The sequence below is a fragment of the Nicotiana tabacum genome, chromosome 6 (genome assembly GCF_000715075.1).
Source record: "Nicotiana tabacum cultivar K326 chromosome 6, ASM71507v2, whole genome shotgun sequence".
NCBI classification, from domain to species: Eukaryota; Viridiplantae; Streptophyta; class Magnoliopsida; order Solanales; family Solanaceae; genus Nicotiana; species Nicotiana tabacum.
The window spans coordinates 51,876,257-51,891,651 of NC_134085.1; positions in this window are offsets into that span (position 1 = coordinate 51,876,257).

Genomic DNA, 15,395 nt, shown 5'->3' on the forward strand with positions numbered 1-15,395 from the left:
CAGCCAATTATCATTGAATTTTACTACTATTGGATGATAATAAAGGTGCTCTATGAACCACATCTGTAGCAGGATAATGCATCCCTCTAAGTAATCTTCACCTTCTTGGCAACAGGTCAAAGCTCGAAAAATATCTCCCAAAATCATGGGAAGAATGGTATGATCCTCGCTACTTTACAAATACGAGACTACCGCCCCACCACGCTCTGGAAAGACCATGATCCCTAGAAATGATATCATGAACGCGAAGATTCTTTAGTCCCTCCAAGCGTCATAACTCAACTGATTGACGAATTCTATGCCTGAGAAGTTTTCAAACCCTTTCTCGTCCCCAAACCTGTCATAAAGATATTCCAACGGAACCCAACCTTCATTTAAGCAAACCATTGGAATTCGACTGAGGCATAACTTCTTTAAAAAGTTATTCACACCAACTTTTCTTGGAACATCAGGCTTTTTCCCACGAAGTCTCTCCCCAATCTGGTGAACCCACCTAATTCTTCCAATGTAGGCGTCGTTTCACATACTTTGAACCTAAAGACATTGTTCACGGGGTCCCAAAAACCCACTAGAGCCTCGATTAAATCTCTGTTAGGCTTAATTCTCATGATGTTTGTGAGGAACTTGAGGTGCTTAAATACTTAATTCTGTTCTCATGTAGCAAAACTAGATCACTAATTACAGAGACTACTCGGGGTCTTATCTCTGATCAAGAACATAGGAGGTGTCCCGTCCCTTACCCTTTTCTGACTGCTTCTTTGTGGAGAACTCATGGTGAACCTAAGAATAAGATAAAAAGGGTCAAGACTTACCTAAACTATATGCAAATTCTGATCATTTATTTTTTTTATTTTTTTCCCAGTCTAAGACTCGATCTATTTTTATTTTATTTATTATTATTATTATTATTATAATATTTTTTTTTTGAAATTACCGGACACAAAAGTTGAGATGATAAAAGCAGGAAAAATAGCTATTATTATGAAAACGACCCTTTGATACTTCCACAAAAGGCATAAAGGATGTCTTGGCAAAAATAGCCAAACATAGGAACAAAATGATAAAAAAATAGACTAAATAAATAAATAAATAACTAATTTTACAAAAAATGACCCTTCGCTACTCCCAAGAGGGTTCAAAGGCTGTCTCAGCAAATATAACCAGACGAAACTAGATAAAAATGGCTACTTTTGCGAAAATAACCTTTCGGTACTTGCGGAAAGGTTTAAGCTGCTTTGACAAAAAATGGATTGACATAAGGGCAAAATGGTAAAAGGTGAATAAATATGGATAAAGTAGCTATTTTTACAAAAACGGCCCTTCAGCACTTCCCAAGAAGATTTAAGGTTGTCTTGGCAAAACTACAGGAACACGAGGGCAAAACAGTAAAAAGGTGACCAAAATAGTATTTTTTTTTTTCCGAAAATTTTATGCACATGCAGAATTTTATGGTCCTTTTTTTTAAAAGTGTGGGCTGAACCTGGTGGAGGTTGCCTATGTATCTCACATCAGGTGAGAATCAAACCCGCGTAGTTCGGTAAATCGAGTATTTTTCTCTTTTGATTTTTATGAAAATTAATCCATACACTAAACTAGGAGAATGATTCTCTTTTTTTTAATAATTAAACTAATTTTTAAATCCGTTCGACAATGCAAGTAAGCCTTCCAAATGATGTATCAAGTAGTACACAAGTGAACATGATGGTCTCAAAGAGGATACCTGTCTTATACAGACCCGGCCCCTATACCGAGTTTCGCTAAGTCAAATGCACGTGATGCACATAAAGCGAACCTACTAGGGATATCCGACATGAGATTTGTTCTTTTAGGTTTAAATTCTGGTGGAAAAGGTATCAAGACTGGCTTACTCGAGCGGACAACTCGAGCCGAGGAGGGTCAGTGTACTGGTAGCATTGCTTTCTGGCTTAACTGGTGGTGCTCCCTGCCTAAAACATATGTGATTAAAATCCTTCACCAGGTGACAAACACCTCAGCTATCTCAAAGAAAGCGGGTTATGTCAAGCAAATGCCCAATTTTAAATTTCAAGAAGACTCAGAGGGGGTGCATGAGAAAACAGTTTATATGTACAGTTCAACAATATCAAAATGGTAAAAAGCGAACAGGTAGCACATTAGGCACAACTAAATCGCAATATTTACAAAATTAATAAAGCCAATTAAAAAGTCAACATGTACAAGCTCGAATTCTTATAAATCCCCAGCAGAATCGCCAAAGCTGTCACACCCTTTTTCTACCCCCGAAAGATATGTGTATGGATTTGTGGGTTATAGAGTTTTTCCAATTAAAGTGACAATTTTGAAATAAGGATTGTTTTGTTTACAGAGTCGCCACTTGGAATTGATTTTTGGGTGTTCCAAGTCACATTTTATTTGAATCCCTATTCAAAAGAAGATTTAACTCTTTTATATCTGTCCGCAAAAATAAAGTTCGGGTAAGGAATTCTGTTGACTGGGGAGAAGGTGTAAGGCATTTTCCGAGTCCTGTGATTCTAGCACGGTCGCTTTATTGACTTAAAACTTGGCTTAAATTAATTTTGGACAAACCGTGATTTATATGATTTTCATGTTTTAGCTATTCGCTTCTATTTCTTGATTATTAGAATTATAAAAAAAAGATTCGGATAAATTACGTCGTCATAACCACACCACGCAAGCGAATGCGTGATCGAATAACAAAATTAATTAGCTTATCATAATTGTGCCTCACAGGCGAATCTACAATCACGACAATCAACTATTTATAGTACTTTTGAGAAATTACTAAATTTGAGAAGTTATCAGTGTTTCAACGTCAGAAGCTTAAAATAGCACTAAAAAGATTCTTTTTGGTAAGAGTTTCTATGGGTCATGTCAATTTTAATAAAACACGGAGTATTTAAAAAGGTCAAAAAAAGAACGAATAAGAATCATTTATGACCTCAAGTTTCTTTCAAAAATCTGGTACTCTTCTCGACTTCTATTAATAATCGTTGGTCAAACTAACGAACTATATATATGGAAAAATAGACTTTCTTTTTCTTATTTGAAGCAAGATATTTTGAAAATAACACAATTCACTTTCGAAAAAATTACTAGTTGCTTGAATTAGCTTGTTCATATTGAGATATGATTTTCAAAGGCAAACTTGACGAGTTACACCTAGTGAGAAACAAATTTACAAGGAATTTATTGAAAAATTTAAACTAATTTCAAGGGGAATTAATGTTGCTTCATTTCCTAGAAAGAATATCCAATTAAAATTTTCCTTTTTGTGATTAAACCAAAGAGAGAGAAGTGTTGCATATCATTAAATAATAATCACTCTCCGCGCTGCTCTTTCTTAATTAACGTTTTAAATTATATGTCGAAATGGTTTGATTCCCACTATTGATGATTTTATGCTCCCTATACCAATATTTTATATATCTCTCTAGCAGCAGAACATTGTCCTAGAAAAAATTGTCGCTTATCTTTCCGAGCACTAGAACAATGTGAGGAAATGCTTATATAGACCGCGTATATGTATAAAATTTATTCACATTCGTCCAATATGAAATTATTTGACTCGACGTGGAGTTTAAAAAATAACAAAACACTTTTAAAATTTGTGGGATAAAATATGCCATAAATATTTGTGTGATTATAAATCATCTCATTAATTAAAAAATGAGAATTTTAAAGTTGAATCGTTTCCTAATAAGAGTCAATATGAATTGCAACAGAAAATTTAGTGATTAATATTTTTTTTAAAAAAATTATTTAAAAACCATTAGTTTTATGTGTTATTGATGAAATCCATAGTAGCTTCTACTGTAAATCACATGCAGAATGAGAGAAGATGAAGTGAGAGAGAAAAGAGGAAGAAGAAGAAAATGATACTGTTCTATTGATTCATTACAGAGGGAGGGGGTCATTTATATTGTTGGTTAGTGGTTGATAATTGTACCCACTAACCACTTAACCGACTCTAATTACACAATACATACATACACTTCTATAACTATATGAATACAACTATGTATTCAATACTCCCCCTCAAGCTGGAGGGTGAAAGAGATCAAACACTCCAAGCTTGGATAACAGGAATTGGTGTTGTGCAGAACCAAAACCTTTTGTCATCAAATCAGCTAGTTGTAAGCTTGTAAGGATGTATTGAGGACTGATCAACCCTGCCTTGATTTTTTCACGAACAAAATGGCAATCAATCTCGATGTATTTGGTTCGCTCGTGGAATATTGGATAAAGCTGCCTTGCTATCACAGTACAGATTGACCGGAACATCTACATCAACCTATAACTCCTTGAGCAATCCTAGAACCTAAGTAATTTCTGCAGTTGCAGCTGCAAGACTGTGATATTCTGCCTCTGCTGAACTCCTGCTAATTGTAGGTTGTTTCTTTGACTTTCGCGAGAGCAGTGAATCTCCAAGATTGACAATGTAACCAGTTATTGATCTCCTGGTATTTGGACACCCTGCCCAATCAGAGTCACAATATACAGAAAGATATTTTATGGGAGAGTTATGTAGAAGAATACCAAGCCCTGAAGTACCTTTAACATATCTGACCACTCACAGAGCTACATCCCAATGGGACTATTTGGGATGCTGCATAAATTGATCAGTACTTGGACTGTAAAACACAAATCTGGCCTGGTAACTGTTAGTTAGAGAAGCTTTCCAATGAGTCTTTGGTAGCTACTTGCATCCTACAATTCTGCATCACTAGTATGTCCCACATGTGTGTCATAATCAATGGTTGTTAACTTCTGGTTGAGCTCAGTAGGTGCGTTAATGGGTTTATCAGCTGCAAGTTCAATATCTGATATTAACTGGAGTGCATATTTCCTTTGAGTAAGAAGTACCCCTTTGTTTGATCTCAGAACTTCAATCCCAAGAAAATACCTAAGTTCTGCTAGATCTTTTACCTTGAATGAACTATGTAGTGTTTGTTTGGCTGCCTCTACAGGAACAGAATTGCTTCCAGTGATGAGCAAGTCATCTACATAGACTAGGATAATGACAATATCTGAGCCTACTCTTTTTGTGAACAATGAGTGATCATAGGGATTTTGTGTATAATCAGCTGCTAAAAGTGCCTCAGTCAATTTAATATTCCACTATCTTGATGCCTGTTTTAACCCATAAAAAGATTTCAGCAGCCTGCACACCTTATGATCCCCCTGCTTGTGGAACCCTTAAGGCAAGCACATGTAGACCTCTTCATAAAGATCACCATATAGGAAGGCATTGTTGACATCCATTTGAAATAGGTTCCATCCTTTTGAGGCAGCTATACAAATGATGGTCCTGACAGTGACCATCTTTGCAACAGGAGAGAAAGTTTCATGATAATCCAATCCTTCTTGCTGTGTGTACCCTTTTGCTACCAACCTTGCTTTGAACCTTTCTACTTCCCCAGTTGCCTTATATTTAATTTTGAACACCTATTTTGAGCCTATAAATTTCTTCCCTGGAGGAAGATCTACCACTTCCCAGGTTGCATTATCTTCAAGTGTTTTAATTTCAGCTTCCATTGCTTCCACCCAAGCTTTATCAAGACAAGCTTCCATGAATGACCTAGGTTCAGTAGGTTCTGAGAAGGATCCTAGAAAGGATTCGTAGTTCTCAGAAAGATGATCATAGGTGATAAAATTTGAGATAGGGTAAGGTGTATCCTTGATTGATTTGACTGCAGTCACATAATCTTTGAGCCAAATGAAAGGTTTGGAAGGTCTGCCAGACTTTCTAGTAGACAATGCAGGTAAATGATGGTCTTGATGTATTGGATCTTCAGCTAGTGTTTCCTATGAGGAAACTGCTGATTCTGTTTGGTTTGTATCTGGTTCCTGCAAGACAGGTAATGCAGAAGTTTCTATTGGTGATTCTGGTACAGCTTGTTCAGTAACATGAATTTCTACAGGAGCAAGAGCAAGAGGATTGGCAGCAGTATTTCTATTGCTATGGTCAAGTTGAGTTGTCTCTCCAGAACTAATCTCCACTGGCTCACAAGGGAATAAATCTTCATTTTCATCTATTTCTTCCTTAAATGGAAAAATATGTTCTCTGAATGTGACATCTCTACTCACTATCACTTTTCTGGAGTCTAGGTTATATAACCTGTACCCTTTTTGATTCTCTGAGTATCCTATAATAATACATTTCTTTGCCCTAGTTGTAAATTTATCACATATTGGTAGATTGCTTGCAAAATATAAACAAGAAAAAACTCTTAAATGGTCTAGCTTGGCAAGTTTGTTGTGCAACATCTCATAAGGACATTTCTTCTCCAAGGTCTCAGTAGGCAACTTGTTAATCAAATACACAACAATTTTAATGCAGTTACCTCAGAATCTAATTGGTATTGCACTCTAAAACTTCAGGGCCCTTGCAACTTGCAAAATGTGTTTATGTTTTTTTACCATAATTCCATTTTGCTGTGGAGTGTAAGGACAACTACTTTGGTGTATGATTCCAAGAGAAGCCAATAGTTCATCACATTGAGAGTTAAAGAATTCAGTACCATTGTCTGTCTTGAGCACCTTGATTCCAATATCAAATTGATTGCTTATCATTGCCACAAAGTTTCTTATTACAATATCTACTTCACATTTGGACTGAATCAAGCATACCCAAGTGTGTCACGCCCTATTTTTCTCGCAAAAATCGGGTTTTGACATTTGGGAGGACAATTCGTTCCCTTTCGGGAATTGGGTTTGAATTGAAGAGTCGCCACCTAATGATTAAAGTGCATTAGGACACTAGAAGAGGTTTGTTTTGAGTAACCATAGATTGGGTAAGGGCTTGAAATTATCCCAAGGGGAAGGTGTTAGGCACCCCTCAGGATCCACTAGTGTGGTTTCCGGCGAAACTATTGTTGTGACTTAGGTGCAAATAACACTTAGGCAATAAGGCTTCAAATAAGAGGGGATTTTCATGTAATGGTTACAAATGAACAAAAATAAGAAAAAGGAACTAAAAGAGTTGATTTTCTTAAAAGAAGTGGTTAAAAAATAGATTTAAAAAGAAACAAAGAAAACAGAGGAAAGGGGGATCCTAGGTTTATTAATAATATGGATCACCCCATACAACATCCAGTAATCACTCCTTAGTGAGGGGCTACATGTGATATTATTGCGTGGTCATCATATCCATATCTACCCTTCCCACCTCGTTAAGGTATTAAAGCACAAATCGGTCTCGTTTACTTATTGCATGCTATTACCCGCCCCAATCCTATCAGCCCCGGAGGTACTTGGGACTACTATTCCTAAAATGGAGGAGAAGTCGGGTATATTTATAGTTTCAAAGGTAAAAATACTAAGGCGACAAGCAAAAACATATATATAGCAAATACGGGGAAGCATATAAACAAATAAGGCTAAAAAAAGGCCTCCTTGAATCAAATAAAAGCATATAGTTTAACATATCTTACATGTACTGATTAGGGTCTGATTAAACTTAAAAGTTGGGGCAGACTGATTTATTGCATATTTAAGATAAGAAGCCCGAATCAAGCCTGCCTACTGGTTGTAGTTAATAAATCTGATTCAGTTCATAAACTGTCCTATGGCTTGCCTAAGTGATAGACGAAACCTATAGGCATGATATCTACTGATTTCAGAAAAAGAATAGGTATACTGATTTTAGAAAAGGTTGTCAGTTATTCAAGAAAGACGAGTTTTGACAAAAGATCATAAATTCTGCAGACATTAGACATTGTTGTTACTGGTTTTATACTTATAAGCGAGTGAAACGTTTCAGACTTGGTTGATAGTTCCTATAAGCATGTTTTCTATGTGTTGCTGATTTTTTTTTTGGACATAATAAAAATGCAGAAACCCTATAGGTATGGCATCTAATTGTAGTTGATTTTCAGAACCTATAGACATATTCTTTACATGCATATGCAGAAGTCACGATATCTACATGAAAGTGCAGGGTCCCTATAGTCATGGTATCTAAATGAGAATGTTGAAGTTCCTATAGACGTGGTAACTAAATGAGAATGCAGAAATTCTTATAGACATGGCGACTAAATGCAGAAATCTTATAGGCATGGTAGCTATATGAAAAATGCGAAAATCTTATAGCCATGGTAGCTATATGAAAAAATGCAAAAATCTTATAGGCAAGTTATCTACCCCTTTTTACATGCATGGTTACCCTTCCCTTTTCACGAACCATCCCCAAAAGTTGTTACAAGTTATTATAGTCCAAATAAAATAAATAAAAATACATCAAAAATTGAAAATTACAACCAAGGAGAGCCTGATTCAGACTTCCTGTCTGAAGTATGAAGTAAACCAACTCCAAAGATCATGTTTCAAAACCTTTCTCCTACTTGGGTGTGTCAGAGTTCCCTAAGAGTTTCATATGAACTCCGGCAGTGCTTACACCCAAATGTATCACCATATTAAGCTAAAGTGCAGTGTGGAAGGGCCAGCCCTCAGGTGTCCAAGTTGAGAGGGAACTCAAGGTCCCAAGGCAAGGCTCACAAGAGGGGCAGAACTTAGGAACTAAGAGAGAGTGTAAGTGCAGAATTCTGAAAGGGGGAAAGGAAAAAGGAAACAACACACATAGGGATATAGGGAATGGGGAGTTGCAAGAGGTAAAAAGCAGGCTAGTGGGCATAACCCAACAATGGGAGATGCTGGCACACCCATAAGCCTACTGGAACACATTGTTTAGAAATAATTAAAGAGCTGATTGTCAATCAATTACACAAGACTCCCTTTAGTTAAGGGATTCAGATTCAAACGGGTATAAACCAATTAAGGAAAGAAATTAATCAAACACTTTGTGCAAAGTAGGCAATTAGGGGTGAGTACATAAAAGTTATTTAAGGATAAGGTTTTTGAAATACAGGGTTTGTGCAAATAAAATAAGCAAATCAATTGACAAACAGCAAATCAAAAGAGTCTGAGATTTTGCATGAATGAACTGAGTCAGAAGATGGGAAAGGTTTTTAACTTAAGGGAAATCAGCAAACAATGGAAAGGGAATCAATTAGACCCATATTCAGAGGGAAGTAGGAACTAATCACAAATTCAAAAGCTACTTTAAAGGGAAGTCTATCATATTTAAGGAGCATACGAACATGTTAAGCATGAAGGAAGACTGTAGTGTCATTGTAAAGTCAGTAGAAAATCCAGTATAGAAAAGTTTAGCAAAAGGTCAGAGTCATATGAAAGCAAGGAATGGGTCTGAAAGAGTTAGGGGTTTTGTAATAAACACTAAGTTCAATAAAATCACATAATCAACTTGGCGGAACCCCCAAATTCTAGGGTTTCCACATTGAATCAAGTATAGAGATGAGAAGGCAAGTAGTTGAAACAGGCTCAGAGGTTTCAGAGTTGAAATCTCTTGCATGCTTCTTTCATCAACAGAAACTCATGAGAAAAACATGATAGAAAAGTAACATGCGGAACACAATAGAAGCACTCAAAAGAAAAATACTAATAGGAACAGTAAAAGAAACATGCTTAAGAGATTTTTCAGAAGAAACTTAAACAGGGCTTAATAGAGGAAAAATAAGGAAACTTAAGAACTTAGTAGGAAAATACAGTAGGAGAAACATGCTGGAACATAGTAGAAGACAAAAAATATAAGAACACAGTAGAAAAGCATATGAGAGCATAGTATGGAAAACATGGTAGAAGAACATACAAGCATGGAGTATATAAAACTCAGTAAAAGAACATACAAGAACGGAGTGTAAAAACTCAGTAGAAGAACATACAAGAACGGAGTGTAAAAACTCAGTAGAAGAACATACAAGGTAGAAGAAAACATAAGAACACAGTAGAGGCAAATAAACACAAAAGACAAAGGAGAGAAAGTCAGAGAAACACTTAAACATTTTCAGAAAACTTTAGATCGGAAACGAAGTGGTTTTGAAAGTAATTTTTGAAAGAAAAGTTATGGAAATCATTTGAAAACTCAAAGAGAGCACAGATACATAACGGATCTAAGCAAATCGGAGAAAATCTCGAAGGGTTTGGGTTTCAAAAGAATCCTAGAAGTGATATAGGCTTTGAAAAGTCACCGATCTGAGTTGGAGAGGTCGGAATCAGGCTCAAACCATCATGGTTCGCCGGAGTAAAGCCGGAGATGGCCGTGGAACCTTGAATCGACAGAGGTCTAGGTGCAAAACTTCGAGGTCAGGCCTCGAATCTTTAGGTATCAGGCGCATGGGAGCAAGAGAAGGTGAGTATAAGACTCCCGTAGCCTGAGAAGCCATGGATTCTGGTGGGTTTCAAGGTGGAGGTGGTGGTAAGAGGCGGTTAGGGTTTGGGAATGTTCGAGAGAGTTTGAGAGTTCAGAGGCGGGTGGTAGGTGAGAAATGAGAAGGTTAGGGTGGTCGTTTGGGTTAAAAAAGGTAAGAGTGAATAGGGGCCGTTGATCTCAGAGATCAATGGCCAGGATGAGAGAGGTCTGGGTCGAGTAGGATTTGATCGGGTCAGGGGAGGGTTTAAATTAAAATTGGTTTGGGGTTTGAGATTGGGAATTGGGTTCATTTGGGGCTCAAATAAGGCTAAAATTGATAGAAATGGGGCTAACATTTAAATAGCCATTTTTCCCTTATTTATTTTATAAAAATAGTAAAATAATTTCTAGAAATAAATTAAAGGTACTAAATCGATTAATATTATGTAAATATTAAATTAAAAATACTGGAATCAAATTTATAATTATAAACACAATTAAATCTTAAAATAGGCTAAAATTGCAATTATATGCAATTTAACTTTAAAATGCTAAATAAATCTGTAAAAATGTGCAAAAATTACCTTAGCTATATTTTGGTATAAATATGAGAATTAAATAAAGGAGTTACCAAAAATGATAATTTGGGAAATAATTATTGGTTTTTCTGATAAAATAAGGCGATAAATTGATTTAAAAATCTTTTAAAAATTGGAAAAATAATAAAACAATTGGACATGCTTATATATGCATACGTATGCTATTTTGAAATTATTTTTCATATGAAAATATATAGGAAAAAAATTGGGTATCAACAGCTGCCCTTCTTTACCCGGGAAGGATGAAAGAGTTGTCGGGTAAAGATATGATGGCCATTTTTGACCAAGCGGAATGGTTTGAAGAATTTGACCGAGCTCTGGCTCCTGAGCTGCCTACATATCCCTGGTCTTATAGGAATCAGGCCATATGTAGTCCAAGATCTGTTGGAGGAATATGCCGATGGAGATTTTCCAAGATGGACGCAATATTTGGGTTAGGATGGATGGTTAAAGTCTAATAGGGTTGCGGGAGCTAGAGTGGGATTGCTCTTACTGAGACGGCCGCTGCTCGCCGGTTTACCTGCAAACAAACAATGTATTGTGCGGAAATGTAAACATGATGCAAGTTCTCTTCGGACCATGAAATGTTGTCTTTGGACAGTTAGGATGACGTCCTCAGACCATGATGTTCTGGGCCATGAAGCGTATAATAAGGACTCGCAGGCCATGAAATGGTGCTCTTGGGCTATGAGAATTATGCCTCCGAACTATGATGCCTTTGAATGATGATATGCAAGAGATAACAGGGGTCCTCAGGCCATGGCATGGCGTTCTCGGGCTATGAAAATGGTGCCTCCGAACAATGACGCCTTTGGATAATTTTGGCGATCTTTCAGCCCATGGAATGCAGTAGGTGGCGATCTTTCAGCCCATGAAAATGTAAAATAAAGCGGCAATATTTCAGCCATGCAAGTGTGAAGATGGCAATATTTTAGCCATGCAAGATGTAAATAAAGTGGCGATATTTCAGCCATGCAAGGTGTAAATAAAGTGGCGATATTTTAGCCATGCAAGATGTAAATGAAATGGCGATCTTTTAGCCGATGCAAGATGTAAATAAGGTGGCGATATTTTAGCAATGCAAGATGTAAATAAAGTGGAGATCTTTTAGCCGATGCAAGGTATATATGCAGTGGCGATCTTTCAGCCGATGCAAGATGTAAATAAAGTGGCGATCTTTCAGCCATGCAAGATGGAGGTAGAGCTTAACCTCGGAAGGCAGAATGTTAGCCTTATGCAATGCAGAGAATGCAGTTAGAGGTAGAGCTTAACCTCGGAAGGCAGAATGGTAGCCTTATGCAGGAAGTAAAAATAGCAAATAGCAATAGAGTTTTCTTAGCTGATAGCGGATTGTGGTATCGTGATTGCTGAGGATATTGTGCCTGCTAGGGACTTTGTTATGTGCGGATAGCAGTTGCAAGCAAGGGTAACGGTTCAGAGAGTTGTATTCCCGAACTTTGTGAGTGAGCGTATAGTATATTTGATGATTTTGCAACTCAAGTGCCTGCATCCAAAGAAAAATCGTGAATTTGTAAAGGGGGGAAAGGTTAGTTCGTATCCCCGCTGGCTTTGTTGAACCTGCCCGGCTTTGATCTGGTGATACTGTACGTATCATTGGGGTAGCATTGCTAAACAGAGCGATTTCAGAAATACACATGCATGATTTTAGAAAAATATAAATGCATAATTAAGGATAATTTTCTTTAGATGAACCAACGACTGCGAAGTGGTCCAAGACATTGCATCCTTTCTTATTACAGAATTTTGAGGGTCCTCCTCAAAATTCTGCCCCAGTTTACTGGGTTGTTGCTTTTGACGGCTACTCGCGGCGAATGGCTGAAATCACTTAGGAATTTTGAGGGCCCTCCTCAAAATTCTGCACCAGTTTCAAATAGCGGGGAAAATGAAAATTTTATTGAATTGTGACCGAACCCATACGGCTGCCTACGTATCCCCTCTTAAATGGGAATCAGGACATGCGTACTTCAAATTACATCATATAAGGAAAGCATAAAGATTACACATAGTATCGCTTGACTGCATCTGAATTGATCGGCTTTGGCCAAACTTCTCCGTCCATTTCTACAAGTATGAGGGCTCCTCCTGTTAGAACCCGGTGAACCATGTACAGACCCTGCCAGTTGGGAGAGAATTTCCCCTTAGCTTCATCTTGATGCGGAAAAATTTTCTTTAACACCAGCCGCCCCGGTGTGAATTGTCTCTGCTTTACTCTTTTGTTAAAGGCTCTGGATATTCTGTTCTGATAGAGCTGACCGTGGCAAACTGCATTCATTCTCTTTCCGTCTATAAGATCTAATTGCTCGTAACGACTCTTCACCCAATCTGCTTCGTCGAGCTCTGCTTCCTGTATGATCCTTAAGGAAGGAATTTCTACCTCAGCGGGAATGACTACGTCTGTACCGTAGACCAGCATGTATGGGGTTGCTTCTATCGATGTGCGGACTATGGTGCGGTATCCCAATAAAGCAAACGATAGCTTCTCGTTCCACTACTTATGCTTCTCTATCATTTTCCTTAGTATCTTCTTGATATTCTTGTTGGCAGCCTCTATGGCTCCGTTCATTAGAGGTCTATAAGCTGTAGAATTCTTGTGTTTGATCTTGAAGGTTTCACACATGGATTTCATCAGATCACTGTTGAAGTTGGAGCCATTATCAGTAATGATTGACTCTGGAATCCTGAACCGACACATGATACGGTAGCGGACGAAATATGCCATGACTTTCTTAGCCACTGCCCTGTAAGATGCTGCTTCAACCCATTTGGTGAAATAATCAATTGCTACTAGGATAAACCTGTGTCCGTTTGATGTGGCGGGTTCGATTGGTCCGATAACATCCATTCCCCAGGCGGCGAACGACCACGACGAGCTTGTTGTATTAAGCTCATTTGGAGGCACCTTTATCATGTCTGCATGTATCTAGTAGTGGTGGCACTTTCGGACATACTGGATGCAGTCTGTTTCCATAGTTATCCAAAAGTAACCAGCTCAGAGTAATTTCTTTGCTAAAACAAAACCATTCATATGTAGACCGCAGGTCCCTGCATGAATTTCGTCTAATAGTCTGGATGCTTCCTTTGCATCGACACACCTTAGCAATCCTAAATCAGGAGTCCTCCTATACAGTATTCCTCCACTGTGAAAGAAATTGTTGGACAACCTCCGAAGTGTGCGTTTCTGAGTAAGATTTGCAAGTTCTGGGTATTCTCCTTTCGTCAAATATTCTTTGATATCATGAAACCAAGGCTTTCCGTCTGCTTCTCCCTCAACATGAGCATAGTAAGCAGGCTGATCATAGATCTTTACCGGAATGGGATCAATGAAATTCTTATCTGGATGTCGTATCATGGATGATAGGGTAGCCAATGCATTAGCAAACTCATTTTGGACTCTGGGAACATGCTGGAACTCTGTCTTTGTGAACCTCTTTCTCAACTCCTGCACATGATGTAGATAAGGGAGTATCTTGGAGTTCTTGGTCGCCCATTCTTCTCGGACCTAATGTACAAGCAAATCTGAATCCCCAATTACTAGCAACTCTTGGATGTTCATGTCAATGGCCATCTTGAGCCCTAAGATGCAGGCTTCGTACTCGGTCATGTTGTTGGTGCTTGGGAACCTGAGCTTGGCAGATACTGGATAATACTGACCGGTTTTTGATACTAGGACCGCTCCTATGTCAACTCCTTTGAAATTTGTTTCTCCATCGAAAAACATTCTCCAACCGTCATAGGATTCTGCAATGTCTTATCCTATGAATGATACCTCTTCATCAGGAAAATATGTTTTCAAGGGTTCGTATTCTCCGTCCACCGGATTTTTAGCAAGGTGATCTGCTAGTGCCTGTCCTTTGATAGTTTCCTGAGTCACGTAGACAATGTCAAATTCACTCAACAGGATTTGCCACTTGGCCAGCTTGCCAGTGGGCATGGGCTTCTGAAAGATGTACTTCAAGGGATCCATTCTTGATATGAGATATGTAGTATAGGCACAGAAGTAGTACCTCAACTTCTGAGCTACCCAAGTCAAATCACAATAGGTGCACTCTAACAGAGAATACCAAGCCTCGTACAAGGTGAACTTCTTACTGAGGTAATAGATGGCCTGCTCCTTTCTCCCCGTTTTATCATGCTGCCCCAGAACACAACCGAACGCTGCATCCAATACTGCAAGGTAGAGTAATAGAGGTCTACCCGGCTCAGGAGGAACTAAGACCGGTGGTGTTGATAGGTATTCCTTGATTCTGTCGAAAGCTTTTTGGCAATCATCAGTCCATGTGGTAGTGGCGTCCTTCTTCAACATCTTAAAGATCGGCTCATAGATGACCATAGATTGTGCTATGAACTGGCCGATATAGTTAAGTCTTCCCAGGAAGCTCATTACGTCCTTCTTGTTCTTTGGCGGTGGCTGTTCTTGAATAGCTTTGACCTTATATGGATCCAGTTCTATCCCTCGGCGACTCACAATGAACCCAAGTAGTTTTCCAGCAGGAACCCCAAATGCACGAGGTTCAGGTTCAGGTTGTATCTTCTCAGTCTGTTGAAGAACTTCCTAAAATCTTCCATAT